The sequence below is a fragment of the Pecten maximus genome, chromosome 4 (genome assembly GCF_902652985.1).
Source record: "Pecten maximus chromosome 4, xPecMax1.1, whole genome shotgun sequence".
NCBI classification, from domain to species: domain Eukaryota; kingdom Metazoa; phylum Mollusca; class Bivalvia; order Pectinida; family Pectinidae; genus Pecten; species Pecten maximus.
Genome location: NC_047018.1, coordinates 30,727,085 through 30,743,735, shown reverse-complemented (window position 1 = coordinate 30,743,735; position 16,651 = coordinate 30,727,085). Strand labels below are relative to the sequence as shown.

General features: G+C 33.6%; 1 protein-coding gene across 1 annotated transcript in view; it reads left to right on the top strand.

Moving 5' to 3' along the window:
• Window positions 1-338: 338 nt before the first annotated feature.
• The window catches only part of LOC117325807, a 90,184-nt gene continuing 73,871 nt past the window's right edge, over window positions 339-16,651 (top strand). The window contains exons 1-2 of the mRNA XM_033882288.1: window positions 339-471; window positions 676-942. The gene's annotated coding sequence lies outside the window, so the exon portion shown is untranslated. The remainder of the gene's footprint in view (window positions 472-675; window positions 943-16,651) is intronic.

Sequence of the window (16,651 nt, the reverse complement as noted above, 5' to 3'; positions counted from 1 at the left end):
CAGCAAAATTGAAATATTCTTAGGTAGTTTGGACAATAAATGAAATTTTACAATCAAAATGGATGGTTGAAGTTTGATGCAAGTGTAAGAATTTCGATGAAATTAAAGAAAAGATGTAAAAATGAAATACATGACTGTGTTTCTGGTTCAAGTCCTTAGTGAAGACACTGATGATCTACAACACCAGTGACAAGGGAGTCACAGAGACAGTGCTTCTCGCATGGTCTAGTTACAAAAGGGGACGGCTTTATTCAAACTCGCTGACTCGGACTTGTCTGCAGTAATCTGTATTGACAAACTGGTATTGGGTATTCATGGACAGGAGTTGTTTGTAAGGCATGTAGCAAGCTTGTGTGTATCTCGTAGTAACAGTACACTCCATCAGATGTACAAACCGACTGTAACTTTCTGTATTCAACATTTTTTTATGATCACCTTACGACCAGGGAATTTTTGATCGCCAATTTCTATGTGAGATTCCTAACACCGATATTTAATTAGGACCTATGGACTTGTCCGCATCTATATATTCGATAAATGATTTGCATTGACTTTTGTCTTTTGATGGAAATTGTTTCGACTTTAGAAGTTCAGGTTGAGTGGCATGCGTACATGCTGTAGCTGAACTTGATTGTGACTGTTAATCTATTAATCTAGTTTTCATTTGTATTCCAGCTGTACGACAGCGGACTAAGTGGAGAAGCTAACCCAGTGTCACTTAGTTTTCTTTGTGAAGGCACCGGACAGTTAATACAGTTAATGGCTGGTTAAGGAAGAACTCGTTCACAGACTGGTCATTTGAAAAAGAAAACGCTGAGTGTGTCCACTTTGATGTACCGTGTGACTGGACACTAACTGGGTACAGTATGGATTAAGATTTGACCAATTGATGGTGGCAGGGATTTGTGTCTTAGCTTTTTCACCGACATTCTAGAGTTTGAGGTATGTACCATCATGGTTTCTTTTCATTAAGGTGAGTTTGTTGTACAGTATATACTAGAAAGCAGCACATCAGTTTTATATACATATGTCTATTGTTTTAAATGTTTCCATTGTCCTTAAGTACTAGTCATCTAGCAGGATTCATCTTATGATATCTATATCTGAATGACGACACTCCAAGAAAAAAATTTCAGTTATGATTATATAAAATAAAGATTGCAGATACTAAATAGTAAGAAAAATAATAAATTAAAAGTAAACACAGTAAGCTAGAACAGGGCTTTAAAAAATTTGACAACAATTTCTTTTTAATTTGGTTGGTTTTTAATTGTAATGGTATACATTTACATAGGAAGATCTGTACAGGGATTAAGGATTTCTAGCTAGTGTTGCTGTATGATTGGATAGATACACACCTAATTGATTAAATTCAGTTGAATTTTTTGTTATTGAAGTATGGAATGTAGAAAGTAACAGGGGAACCTGGGCAAAAAATGTGAAATATTTCACATACATATCCCTGAATGATGTATATCATTTCCTGTCTTAGGAACAGAGTCCAGCATTTAAACTGTGTTTCTTTTTATGATGCATGGTTACATTACTGCCATTCATCAACCAATATTGACCAGAATGGAAATAATCATTTCCTTGGACCAGTAGGTCGATTGTAAGCTTAAGGAAACACACAAATCATGCTGATGTATTCCATGTTTCAATTGGAATTGGAGATATCATAAAAATTGGATGTATATGGTGTTCTTATATGTAGGATAGGAAAGGTTGTTGGCTGGCAAACTCTACAAGAAGCTGGTCAATACCATGTTTAGAACTGACAGCTCTGGATTAGCTTCACTTCTTAAAACTGTATCAGAATGTCTGGTCTGGTACATGTTGTAATATTTAGAATACAGGTATGATACCCATATTTGCCTTACTAATTGAAAATGTCCCTAGTTTCATTTTAAGTAACAATATACATATGTACCATAATACTATGTGTGGTGTTATAGTAGTCTGTAGTTACCATTTATACCATTTGTGCAAGTCATTTAATTATCTAAATGTACCAGTCTCTTTGGAAATTTAAGGTTATATCCTTCCTACATATTACATCTGTGAGTTATCTCCCCTGATTATGTTTAAAGTCAGCTTTAATTAATGCATTCTTTGTGGTTCATTCACTTTTCATATTGCAATTTAAAAACAATTCTTTTAATATCAATAAATTTTATCTTTAAATTTTTTGTCAAAATTCTTTTGCACTTCAGTGTAATCAGATCAGCTCTATTGAAATCAAAATTACAAGTGCAATTTATATTGCAACATCTGTCTCAAACCAAATCAATATTTTATCACAAGTAAAATCACCAAATATCATAACTATCTGGTTCAATCAGGAAACATTTAGTAGTTGCTTTGGAAAGATGAAAGGGATTTATTATTTACAGTAAATTGATAGAGACAAAATAAATTGTGTATTATGGGGAGACAATCAGATTTGTATTTCAGTGTATAATATCAAACTGTTTTAAATTATTTGAGTTTTGTAAATATTTGATTTGATGAAAAGGCTTGGATAGCTCTCAGTGTCCTGGTTCAATTAAGATTGTAATTAATTATTGTTTAAATCAGAAAGTGAAACGGTCAGTGAGATTTGGGTTCCTTTATAAGTGGGGATAACAATATTTCTGTAACTTGATCTTTTATTGAAAAAACTAAAACTGCATATTTAGATTACAATAGGTAATATGTAACAACATTTTAAAACTAGAAGAAAATACTCATGAATGTGAATCCAGTAATTACACTTCTAACACCTTCTTATTTGAAATTGAAATTTCAAAATAAAAATTATTGGTCAGTGGTAATTAACGCAGATGGTGCTACTTTGAGAATAAAAATGTTCATTTGTCTATAAAAGATTGATATCAACCCAACTTCTTTTATTATGAACTTCATAAGATTTTGTTGCATCAATTTGCTATGAGCTTTCAATTCTTATTATTTCTGAAGTTAACAAATTGATGGGTAAATATATGTATTATACACATGTCAAAGAAATTGATTTGGAGGACTCTAGATACATATATGTATGAAGCTGAACCAGAATATCTGCTCTCTATACAGCCAGGGACAATGAAGTTTCATTGTGTATGGTGTCAGTTCTACACACTTGTACTCGGGAATTCATAGTCAATGAATATCAATATCTCGTGTCATTTTTCTCCTTTTCTTACAAAAAAATCCATACTTAGCACATAAATCATTGTTTATTATATATAATATATACCGTGTATAGGTACTAGCCGTACTTATAGCGCTCTGCTGTCGTATCGTCAAAGATAAAGTTGCACATCTGGTCATGGCCGAGACGGACAAATTCTATCCCAATACATTGTTTCATGTGATAAATGTAGTTTTACTAAATTGGTGTATTTAGCGGTAAGACTCAATATATATTTGTTGATATACATTTACCTATCAAATATATACATTACCTTGTTATATTAACTTAATATTGTTTATTCTACATTTATCATGAAATAACCTCTTTATTTTATAAATATGTATAATATACACTATACCAGTTCTTACATTTTTGTTGTGAATGCATAAAGGTCTGCTATTGGCAAACTAATACCTTAAAACAACATCTTCAGTTGTTTTTTCTGATGGACTTATTGGATTTTTTCATGAATCTAAATTGTACAATAAGAGGAATGTTCTGAAATGGGAAGCCTCAAGGAAAGTGCAATATGCAGATGATAGTAAAATTTACATTGAAATGATGTCATTATATTAACTGGCTTAGACTGTAGTTTAAAGATGTTGATGCTTTAATGAAACCTCTATATGAAAAGGGAAAAAAAAGATAAAGAAAATGCCAGAGATCTTTCTTTCTTTCTTTCTTTCTTTCTTTTGCATATAGAAGTTTCATTTTAATCCTAACATTGATTGAGTTAAATATTCCTAACTTTTATTATACTCTTTCATTTGCCTGGAATCTATAGGCATTATATGACTTGAAATAACATTTTATCTCCATTTTCATCGATCCAAAAGCTTCGACATACATGTACATGTTTTATAAACATTCCCTATTTTTACTTATTCTGTAGGATGATTCCATATAGGTTTAACAAAAGATTTATCATTCTCTACAGATAAGCTACAAGCTACATAGATATATCATTTTAATCCATTGGCTATATTTCTGACGCTTCCGTTACATCATTCCGACGTCTGTGTGATATTGACGTTCAGATGATGTAAGAATGTCTGAGAATTGTTACTGTAAAATCTCGGAGAGACCTCATGGACACTAGTCTCCGCGTATCTAGTGACACCTTCCGTCTGCGATATGGAAAGGGGATAGCTATCTACTGATAGATTAGAAAAAGAACACCAACACATCTGTTTTCTTATCGCTATAATGGCCGACCAAACATTCGTCCAATCATAGGTCAGTATTGCTGTAGTTTGCGATACATTTCTGATAGCTTAGATACCAGACGATATAGGGCCTGGACCGTAACTAGGGGCGCAGATGTAACCGGTCACAAATCACATCCAAAGATTGGGTTTTAGATAAATGTCCTCTATGTGTTATATATCAGGGGACGGTTTTAGATAAATGTTCTGTTTGGTTCTATAACAAAGGACCAGGAGAAATATTGCTGAAACCGTGTCTCCAGCCGCTGGTAAATAATAATGATGGAGAGACAGGGTGGTTATATATGGAGGGGTCGGTTTACTCCGAGAGGTCTAGGGTAACAAAACGTTTAACAATACAGATAAATAAAAAAAGAAGGTTTTAATTTCCAGAACTATTGAATATCAAAATATTTTGATAGTGAATTTAATATTCATATGAGATTGTTTAAGAAAGCATGTTTTAGTCAGATATTAGAATAAATATATATAAATTTAAATTTGGTTGAATATATAGTAATGATTTCAAATGAGCAACGAAAGGTTTTGCTAATACTCAAATTATGAGTTTTACAGTTGATTTAGTCATATGTGGAATCAAACTTTTGGTTGAATATATTAAAGGTTATGTCGGATAGGAGAGGTGTTAGTTTACTCAAGTCTTCAGTTTTACAGTCGATTTGACTGACTTGAGCCAGAATGAAGATTCAAAATGGTGTTCTATTTTTTTTATTGCTGGAAGATTTCCATGTTCTTTGTATGGTCGTTCCATCTCAGCATGTCTGCTGGCTGAATCACTCGTCCCCCATTTATTATGTGTCAGCAGCGGCGATTATGTCATCAGACCCAACAAAGCGTTAACATCCAACAAAACCTGGATGTCTAACTACAATCGACTGACAATACCCAGGATGTCGTGATCCCCATGGCTCACCACAGCATCAGCCTTATCTTTTTTGGAGACTGCTTTCTATTCAAAACTTATGATTTATTCTTCACAAGAAAAAAATAATTGAAAAAAAAATGTTTTCATTCATGATGCACCCACAAAGGTGCTGCAGTCAGTTACATGACTGTCTCCAGGGGTTTGTGGCGATTCAGTATAAGAGTTGCAATAGGCGTATTTATATGGGGTATACTTGTTTTGTTGGTAGATTTTCTACTGATTAAAAGATATATAAAACTACATGTGGCAATGGAATTAATTAAGCATTGATTGATGTAATTTACATTTTTGTACCATCATATGTTAAACACTTAGTAACGAAGATACATGCTCACAAAAACATAATCTGTTTTAATTGGTATGTACTATATAATGTGGAATGGGAAACATATAAAAGACTCTTGCTTTGTTTATTACATGAGAAATGCGATTATTGTATGTTGAACATTTGTAGGTATTTATCATCAGTATAATTATGAGTTGGTGGGAAACAACCAATACTATCTCTTATATTATAATGATGAGAGTGGAAATTGAACAATTTGAACATTATCCATAGATCATGACACTTTGATATCATAATCGTAATATCACAATTTACAGTACAAACACTGCGATAGAATTATATCATAATCGTAATATATCACAATTTACAGTACAAACACTGCGATAGAATATCATAATCGTAATATATCACAATTTACAGTACAAACATTGCGATAGAATGTTAAAACTCAAATATGATAGAAAACAAAAACAGTAACCGAAAAAGAAGGAAAAAGCAGGAAGGCAATCTTAACCCAAAAACAAGAGTGTTCTGGTCATACAGTGGGAGGATAGTTAGACATGGCCCAGCTAATGTCTCACGGCCTGACATCCACAGACCAATGTCTGTCACCATTGATGTCAGTCACCATTGATGTCAGTCACCATTGATGTTAGTCACCAAGGATGTCAGTCACCATTGATGTCAGTCACCATTGATGTCAGTCACCATTGATGTGACAGATTTGATAGTAATAACATCTTCTCGTGCTGAACGATGAATGTTGATCATTAGATATTGGTTTCACCAATGTTTTACATTGCCACTACTGTGTATGTTTTATGACGGAGAAACCGTTGCAATCTGTTACAGTTACATTATCATACAGAACCTTAGATGTCCACACGAGCTAGTACTGACAATATAGGTGTTTATTCAGCTCCTACTTTATGACTGTCAGTGTCAGGAATCTGTTTATACTTGTCAGCAGTGGGAGAATTCAAGTTGAGGTCATATAACAGTTTTCACAAATCATAAATCAGCCTGGCTTCATTTTTTTAATTTTGTTAATGGAAGCCTAAAATTCTGCTATACCAAATTACAAAATGCACTGCATTTCATTTGCCAAATTACTTTTTATCCATTTGTCAGTTGACTCAGGATGCATGGTGGTTTAATTGTCTGAGCATGAGTTTTTGGCTTTCTGAGTTTTACAAAAAATGTCAAATAAATGCTCCATATTAAGTCTTAACTTTTGCAATAGATCAACAATGCTGTTCGTTTTAATTCTGTACTCGCCAAAAGATATGATATAGGGTTTTGGGCCAGCACTTTTATGAGTGTGAATACAATGAACATCCATTTTTTGATGGCAGGTTCTATAAGTAAACCATTTGTTATTTTTTATAATGAACCATTTCTATGTAAAAGCTAGCTTTTAACTCGATGAAATGAAGAGAGGGGCATATATTGTTACCCATGTCTGTCCTGTCTCGTCCCGTCCTGTCCTGATGCAACTAGCTAATCTCAGGAACTGCTGATGTAATCCTCACCAAACTGTGTTTCGAGGTGTCAGGCAGCAGGGCATTTATGTCTTACAGACATTTTCTAGTTTTTTGTTTGTTTTGAAATTCATTTTCTTTGCTTTTCCTGTCAAAAACGAAACCACTTTTGTTCAGCTTAAGTCTGTCTAATCTTTGAGAGTTGTAAGTTGCGTGCAGTAAACCTAGTATTATCTTCTGTTATTATTTTTACATTTGTTTTATCTTGGTCTGATAAAGTACCCTTGCTGTTGGCTAATAGGCATTACTTCATCCTACACTTGGAGACTATATAATTGCCTTATTTCAAAGCAATGCATGAAGTTTGAAGACAAGTTTGACCTAACCAGAAGATGAGTTTTAAAAAGAGGGGAGATCGAGACTTAGTGTGACCAACACTACATGTAGGCCAATGATCATCTCTAACCAGCACAGTTGTACATTAGGATTAATCAATATTTTTGAGTCCAATATTATGTCTTCATAATATATTTTCAAAGTGAAAAAAGATAATAATGAAAAACATAATTCAAAACAGTAAGAATTGAAGTTTGCTGATCAGAAAGTCTGTAGAATTGGAGAGTTGTTTTTCGAATCTTGATTAATTATATAATTTGTGACTATGCGTTTTGTCACTTTTGGCCAACATTAAATGAAGCCCTGCAGTAGTGATTGCATGCATCTCACATATGTTAGATTTATGCATATTAACAGTTGGCAGAGGTGGGGAACCATTCAACATTTCATCCCCGCCAAACTCTATTGCATCATCCAGAAGAAAAGATGGGTGGGTCGATTACATATTTTGGGGATAGACAGGTTGAATATTTAAATCTGAACTGTTGATTCTCTCTGTGCCATGTAGCCTCCCCAAGAAGAAGGAATTGCTATATGGCTTTATTGAATTTTCAATGAGAGTTTGAAGTTTTGAAATTGACTTTGGCACCTACTTGCTGTCTCTCAAATTATGTTTCTATTCAATCTGCTGTGATGGAAATTCATTGTAAGACGATCGTTATATATAAGTGATAAACCCCCCGTATCTATTGTTTTGTAGAATTCTCAACCCCTGGGTGTATTGCAGGATAAATGTGGATTGAAAGGCATCTTTTATAAATATTAGATAGCGTTTATATGACACTGTTTTGTAGAAACATATTCCAATATATTCCATAGCATGCAGTTATGATGGATGACAACAGAACTGTATGTTGATGCTTTTAAGGTTGTATACATTTAACAACTTAGCATATATCAGTGTGTTTCATGATGGTTCACATTAAGGGTTGCCAACCTCTCTTAGTGAGTTTCACAATGTTTTGAGTTCGGGGGCCAACAACCTCTAAATATCTCGGTGAGTATCATAATGTTTTGAGTTTGGGGCTTAACCAGCTTCTCTCAGTGTGTTTCATAATGGTTTGAGTTTGGAGACGACTCAGTATGTTTCATAATGTTTTGAGTTTGTTGCCGACAACTTCCCTCAGTGAGTTTCATAAGGTTTTGAGTTTAGAGCTGCCAGCTTTCCCTCATTGTGTTTCATAATGTTTCACGTTTGGGCTGCCAACATCAGCACTTTACAAAAATTCAAATAAAAAAGGCAGCACTTTTTTGATCATGTACAGAAAATCAGCGTGATAAAGATTTGATACAACATTTTCTCCCATTTAATACCATTACCCTTGGAATCAGCAGTAACCAACAGATAACATTCTCCTTCTGTTTGATCTTCCTGTCATCCAAGGTCGATATAAAGAACTTCTGAAAATGGAGGCAAGCCATAGCCCGCTAATGAATGAGTTTATAGCAGGTGAAACAACATTAGTATGGCATGGCTTTTATACAGGATACGAGGCAAATCAATAGATAGAATGGGGAAATATTCCATACAGGCCAAATTACTCGAGTAATGATAGTTCTAGAGTGTGGTTCGCTGATAATTACCTGATATTCTGCAGTATAGTTTGATAGTTCATTAAAATTGTCAGAGGAAACATTAAAATAGAAAACATGAAAAAGAAAGTAGAGCACGCTACAGCTGTCTGGTAAGTTACTGTATTATATATACCAAGAACTACTGTCAACGACGGGAGACTGAAAGTTTGATGTTAGGATAATTGATGTACATTACAGCAGATTAGTCTATCTGAAGAAAGAATGTTATATTTCTGAAAGTGGACACTTTTGGGGATGGGGAAATTTGGTTTGCTAATTAATGTCTGAGAGTTTAATGGGTATTTCATGCTACAGGATGAAGGCCTTGTATTAGTCGCTTCCCTTCCCTGTGGTAAAATGAGGATTCGTAATCTCGTATCATTAGAGGAATTTGTCTGATATATGTATTATGTAAGGTTGATTATCTTCCTGTATTGATTTCCCTATCCGATGAATTATTTACATTCCTATGGTGAGCGGTTCTGGATAACAGGGATTATGGCTGTTATTTTTTGTCTCCCAGTCGTGAATACAATAAAAGATATACGAACAGATAATTTGAGACAATCTTGGACCATAGATGAATTTATTTCGCAATGTAAAAATAAATGGTAAAATCCTCAGCTATGAATTGTACAGATCTTTTTGACGATATTTATTATATTTTCAAAAAGGGAAAGATTAGCGAGGTCATTGAGGCTTTTGGGTCCCAGGTAAATATCTCGGGTGTGCGATTAGATCAGTAAACAAGATGAAAAAACTAATCTTGTAAAAACCATTTTATTTCTCAAGTTCTATTTTCAAATTAACTTTTTTTTAAGAATCACATTTGTAAAGGAAATAAGAACATGATATTACACCTATCACACTTCCAACAAAACAATGACCCTGATTGTGTTACCTTTCAAATTATGCAAGGTTAAATGTCGATTTTAACTTGCAGTATTAGGACGATAATGGGCTTGTCTTTAGAATTGGCATTATTGCTGACTACACTGTCCTTGTTAAAAAAAATGTATAAGATTTTGTTGTGTTAATTGATATATTGTTATAAAGTTTACTATTTATTGGGGTAATAAGATTAAATCAAGGACAAATTTAAGCTGATTATTTACATTATTATTGATTTCAATATAAAATACATGTACAAAGGAACATTAATGTCGTCAATTTACAGATATCTTAAGAAGATTTGTGTTAAGCTCATTTTCATATATGGATTTGTCGGTGATACTTCACAGTGTGTGAGAAGTCCAAACATGCCAAAAAAAGTGTTCAACTGAATTAAAAAAATTATAATTGTCACATTTATTCCTTATTTGTGCTCTGCTTTTGATAATTTGAAACATGTTAAATATTTACACTATATAAATACAAATAGCAAAGTGTGAAATCATGAACTTCATATTAATTATTTTTACATACATATAACAAAATTATGATTCTGATATTTCAATGGATCATTTCTACATGGAGATCATCCATTTTTATAGGGCTGAAAGAAAATCTTACCAAGATTCAAATTTGCAAATTAAATTTCTCATACGCAATATCTTAACATTTTAGTCTAATTTTCAAAATGTTTTAAATGCCTTTCAAAATTAGACATCATTATTATGGTATAGTATTATCTTTCTATGTCTATATGGTGTCTTGTGGTGCTCTAACATTATCAAGTTTAATCTTAAATACTTCCTACTAAATGAATGTATGAATCATAGTGTTTGTTGTAAATCAACATCCTTCCATATTTGACTGGCATTGTTTTTCAGCAATATGGTTGAAAAGGACTCATTAATTTAAGTTGCAGATTGATGACCGAAACAACCACTTTAAAATGTAAACTTTATTTATTTAACAACAATTGGTGAACTTATTATACCAGTATTATATTAATCACTCTTGTTGGCCTGGATGGAAGCACACAAGGGTCTTACTGTGGGAGGAAACCGGGGTACCCAGGGAAAACCCACGTGGTCGGGCAGGTGACCCCAAACCTTTTCACGTCAAATCGTCAAATCGAGGAATTCCCAAAACACAAAACTCCTAGCTAGAATCAATATCTTTCACTGGTAAGTTTCTAGGATAGAGCTCCACAGAGTTTGTGAAAATAAATTTCCTTGGCCTATATTCTAGGTCACATAGAGTCAGATTTGTTAAAATATTCAAAGGACTTCTTGTAATAAACCAAACAGGCTGTATAAATATTTTTGTAAGATACTTGTATGTTGTAGCTGTAAGTTCTTCACTATTGTATATAGATATAGCAGTGTAATTATACACAGGTTGTTGTAATATTGATAGATTTGTCCACTTGTCTCGAGGGATACTATTTGCCTACAACATGTACACTGCCAAAGCCAGACAAGCCTTAACACCCTCTTTTTCTGGTCCTTGTCACTTCTGCTCTGAGAATAACCATGTCTTCCAAAAGGAGATTTGGTCTGTCTGGAGATAAACATCAAAGGACCTGATCAATGTAATGTATTTTGTAATGTAGAAACAGTTTTGTGTGGAAAAGGTCATATACCCGTATTTATATATATTGGACTAATCTAAAATTAGATCGGGAAAAAAATATTATCATGTAATGTAAGAATGATCTAGGAATGATCTAGGGAAAAATTGTTAATTATTATTTTGAAGTACCTCGATCTCTAACAGATGTAGAGTAAAAATATCTTTTGTTATTCCATTTGTTGAAGGGTATTATTACCTTTAAAAAAATCTATAAATTTTATTATATGCCAAGTAAGGATTTTTGTTTTATTTTTATCATTTTAAGGAACACAAGCATAGCGGAAACGAAAATGAATTTTTAATGATGGAGTTGTAGAGGAAGGTGAGAGAGTGTAGTTTTGTTTGATAACAATACCCCCTGCACAGTCTGTACTGGGTAGATGGCCGAGATCATCAGGTATGAACCAATCACCTGTGTCACAGAGGAGATGAACAATGATACCCCTCATTACTTATTAATATTAAGTTGGTGGATCTATTTCAAAATGTACTAATCAGCAGGACAAATGAATCAATCATTAATGAGAAACATTAGACTTTTGACAGCACATATATTAGAGATGTAATGTACTGTATATTAATTGTAATATATCTTTCAACACTAACTTTATCAGGTTATTTTTATATCTATAGATAAAATTTCAAACAAATACATGTATGTATGAAGTAAATGAATAATTCTTTCTCTTTTTTTCTTATGATAAAAAAATAGTACCAATACCAATGCAACAAAGTTTACAGGAATTGTTCTTGAAAAATTATACTTTTAGGCTATATGACCTGAATACCTGGGGGATCTTTATGGGTCAGATCACTGTTTTCTGAAATTCTCTTTAATCTATTGCTGTTATGTGCAGATATGATATATTATTAACATTTTAAAAGAAAGTTTCAAGAATAACTCAAATTTTGTAACAGATCTAGATCTCAGGCGCTCTGCACTTTCTGAAATTTGTCTATACTCCCTAAAACTGTTCAGGGGAGCATTAATATAAGTTGCCACTTTGTATATATATCCGTACACACTTTTCATGGATGGGGCATAACTTTGCCCACAGTTAAGCAAGGATCATAAAACTTGGTGTGAATACCCATTACACTAAGATGATATGCAGTGCCGATTCAAGGTCCATTTCCCTTTATTTACAGTTATTGCCCTTTGTTAAATTTGTATGCCCAAAACATAACTAGCTTGCATCACAGTAGGGTATGGAAACTTTGTGTATACATTGATCATACTAAAACAGTGAGTGATGTACCAAAATCAGGGCCCATAACTACTTAACAACAGAGTTACTGCCCTTTGTTAAAATTTACATCAGTTACACTAAGATGATGTACTGGATTCCAGGCCAACAACCCCTTAATTACGTTATATACAGGCGGTTGTTAGAGCAGGTTTGACTGTATAGGTATTTCCTTTTGTTAAGATTTTGTGTCCTGATCATAACTTAATGCTTGAATTTAAACTGGATAATGAAGCTTGGTGTATACATTGGTCATCATAGACAATGGGCAATGTACCAAAGTCAGGACCCACAACCCCTGATATTTTTAGAGAGATGTTGCCCTTTGTTAAAATTTTGTCTGGAGTATTTTGAATTTATGCCAATGACACTAAAATATAGTTGACATGTACATCTAGTGACAGACTGAATGGAATTTACAACCTAATCTTCATAGCTAAAACATAAGTATGTAGTAGCGTGGGGGTAGCAGCAAATGGACACGGTCCTGATGATAGTAGATTAAAGTGTACTTCGCATTGTGTTTGCAGTTTGATCGTTCAATTGTCAATGTCCATTTCTCACCCCACCCATGCTATCGTGGTTCAATATCCATTCCAGCAGGATGCCACGTGAAATAATACTAAAAACCCCTAAGTAAATTTCAACATCTAATAAACTTCTTTCAAACTTAACATGTTACAAGATTATATATATACAAAAATAGGTAAGTGTTATATCTATTACACCATATATTGGCTCACATCCGTAAGCTGGGAGCACAGGGGGCTAACTCAATGAAAATGGAATTTACCATACATATTTCGTATTTACTGGATGGACTGGTCAATATACTTAACAACCATATGATTTTTTTCAGAAAAATCGAGATTTAAAAAATTATTAAAAAATCGAGGTAATTACTAATAAAACAGAGAAAGGGGCGAAGTTATTTTTTTCGCAATAGTATACCTTTTTTCCTTGAGTCACAGTGACATGTCAGTCCTCTGATAATCCATTATCATGCACATATCACTCAATCGCATATATACGATGTCTATATAGTCCAACGCAACATTTAAGTTGAAAATTACCGCCATTTACTAACTTGTGACAGCGAAAGCAACGTCCCAGTGGAGAGCGATTAGAGTGGCGTCCCCTGATTAGAGACGTTCCGAACGTGACAATGCAATTTAATCGGTTTAGTCAAAGGTATTCCGATACGTTTGTTTTCGCGGAAAATTTGAATTTTTTAAAGAACCAGACAAGAAAAATCATGGGTGACGAGAATTCGTTAGTGTCATGGTAAGATGTTTTTTTAAAAAGTGAAAGACATCTATCAATGATTGTTATGAATGCATACAGTGCCAAATTAATAAATATTTAAACGTTAGACACGAATGTCACATGGATATTATAGATTGTACCTAGCGAAAATTACTATTTTTTTTTATACTTTTGCAAAAAAAAAACAACGTGTGCTCCCAGCTTACGGATGTGAGCCAATATATGGTGTAATAGATATAACACTTACCTATTTTTGTATATATATAATCTTGTAACATGTTAAGTTTGAAAGAAGTTTATTAGATGTTGAAATTTACTTAGGGGTTTTTAGTATTATTTCACGTGGCATCCTGCTGGAATGGATATTGAACCACGATAGCATGGGTGGGGTGAGAAATGGACATTGACAATTGAACGATCAAACTGCAAACACAATGCGAAGTACACTTTAATCTACTATCATCAGGACCGTGTCCATTTGCTGCTACCCCCACGCTACTACAGTACAACTTCCGAAAACCGAACCTTCTAAAAACCGAACACCTCTGAATACCGAACGAATTGTCATTGTACGGAATTGGTCCTTCTTTATTATAGTATTAAAAAACTTCCAAATACCGATCCCTCTGAATTCCGAACACCGGACTGATTTTGTGTCCGGTTCCTGTTAAAATATACCAAAAATTACTTCTGAAAACCGGCATTACCTGAGCGATTATGACACGAGGTCAGGCCAGTCAACCGTGAAACAACAACTGTGACGGGTATTGTGTGAAGCCTTATTGTCTCGGGACCTACGTAGGTGATTTGTACAGGTATCCAATATATATCCCAAGGGGGCATTATGACGGAAGGCCTAGTGTATAATCAACACGACAATTATGAAACAATGCCACACATCATTGAAGCGCGTCGGTTCGTTTATCTTCTCAATGCAAGTAGAGCTAGAAGCCTGAGTTTCGCATTTAATTTAAATGAGGCCCAAAAGGGGTTGTTTTCGTAAAGAAGCCGTGATGTTTTTTTAGACAACAGCGATGTCGGAAATACGACCAGTATCATCTGATCAATTGTAATTGATATTGAAACAAAACATCTTCACACCCTTTAATATTATTTGATGTGTAAAATATTCCGTATCGGACTATTGGCCCCATCCACATGACGAAGCTTCACCGGATGTAACAAAATGTAGGCCGATCATAAAGTGTAGTTGTACATGTGAAAATACTGTTTAAAACTATTGTTATAGTCATTTGCCTTTCTTATATATTCTGCAATATAAACATTGATTAACTTTCATAATATGCATATTATTCAGACAATCCAAATTGTCTAAGTATGAACGTGCCGTTTTGTAATCGGGTGCATTCTAATAAAACATCGTCCAACCAATTATATCCGAATTTGACCTGTCATTTTTCGATCAACTTCTCCAAACCGAACCCTCTATAAACCGAACAAATAGTCATGTCCCATGCATGTTCGGTTTATAGAGGTTCCACTGTACATACTTATGTTTTAGCTATGAAGATTATGAATGCATACAGTGCCAAATTAATAAATATTTAAACGTTAGACACGAATGTCACATGGATATTATAGATTGTACCTAGCGAAAATTACTATTTTTTTTTTTACTTTTGCAAAAAAAAAACAACGTTTATAATTAGTTTGTTGTAATGTCTAATTAGAAACGTTTTTTTTTTTTTTTTTTCAAAAGTATAAAAAAAATAGTAATTTTCGCTAGGTACAATCTATACTTTTGCAAAAAAAAAAAAAAAAACGTTTATAATTAGTTTGTTGTAATGTCTAATTATAAACGTTTTTTTTTTTGCAAAAGTATAAAAAAAATAGTAATTTTCGCTAGGTACAATCTATAATATCCATGTGACATTCGTGTCTAACGTTTAAATATTTATTAATTTGGCACTGTATGCATTCATAACAATCATTGATAGATGTCTTTCACTTTTTAAAAAAACATCTTACCATGACACTAACGAATTCTCGTCACCCATGATTTTTCTTGTCTGGTTCTTTAAAAAATTCAAATTTTCCGCGAAAACAAACGTATCGGAATACCTTTGACTAAACCGATTAAATTGCATTGTCACGTTCGGAACGTCTCTAATCAGGGGACGCCACTCTAATCGCTCTCCACTGGGACGTTGCTTTCGCTGTCACAAGTTAGTAAATGGCGGTAATTTTCAACTTAAATGTTGCGTTGGACTATATAGACATCGTATATATGCGATTGAGTGATATGTGCATGATAATGGATTATCAGAGGACTGACATGTCACTGTGACTCAAGGAAAAAAGGTATACTATTGCGAAAAAAATAACTTTATTCGAGGCGGGGGTAAACATTTCAAAATGGCGACTGTCGTCCCTTTCTCTGTTTTATTAGTAATTACCTCGATTTTTTAATAATTTTTTAAATCTCGATTTTTCTGAAAAAAATCATATGGTTGTTAAGTATATTGACCAGTCCATCCAGTAAATACGAAATATGTATGGTAAATTCCATTTTCATTGAGTTAGCCCCCTGTGGCTG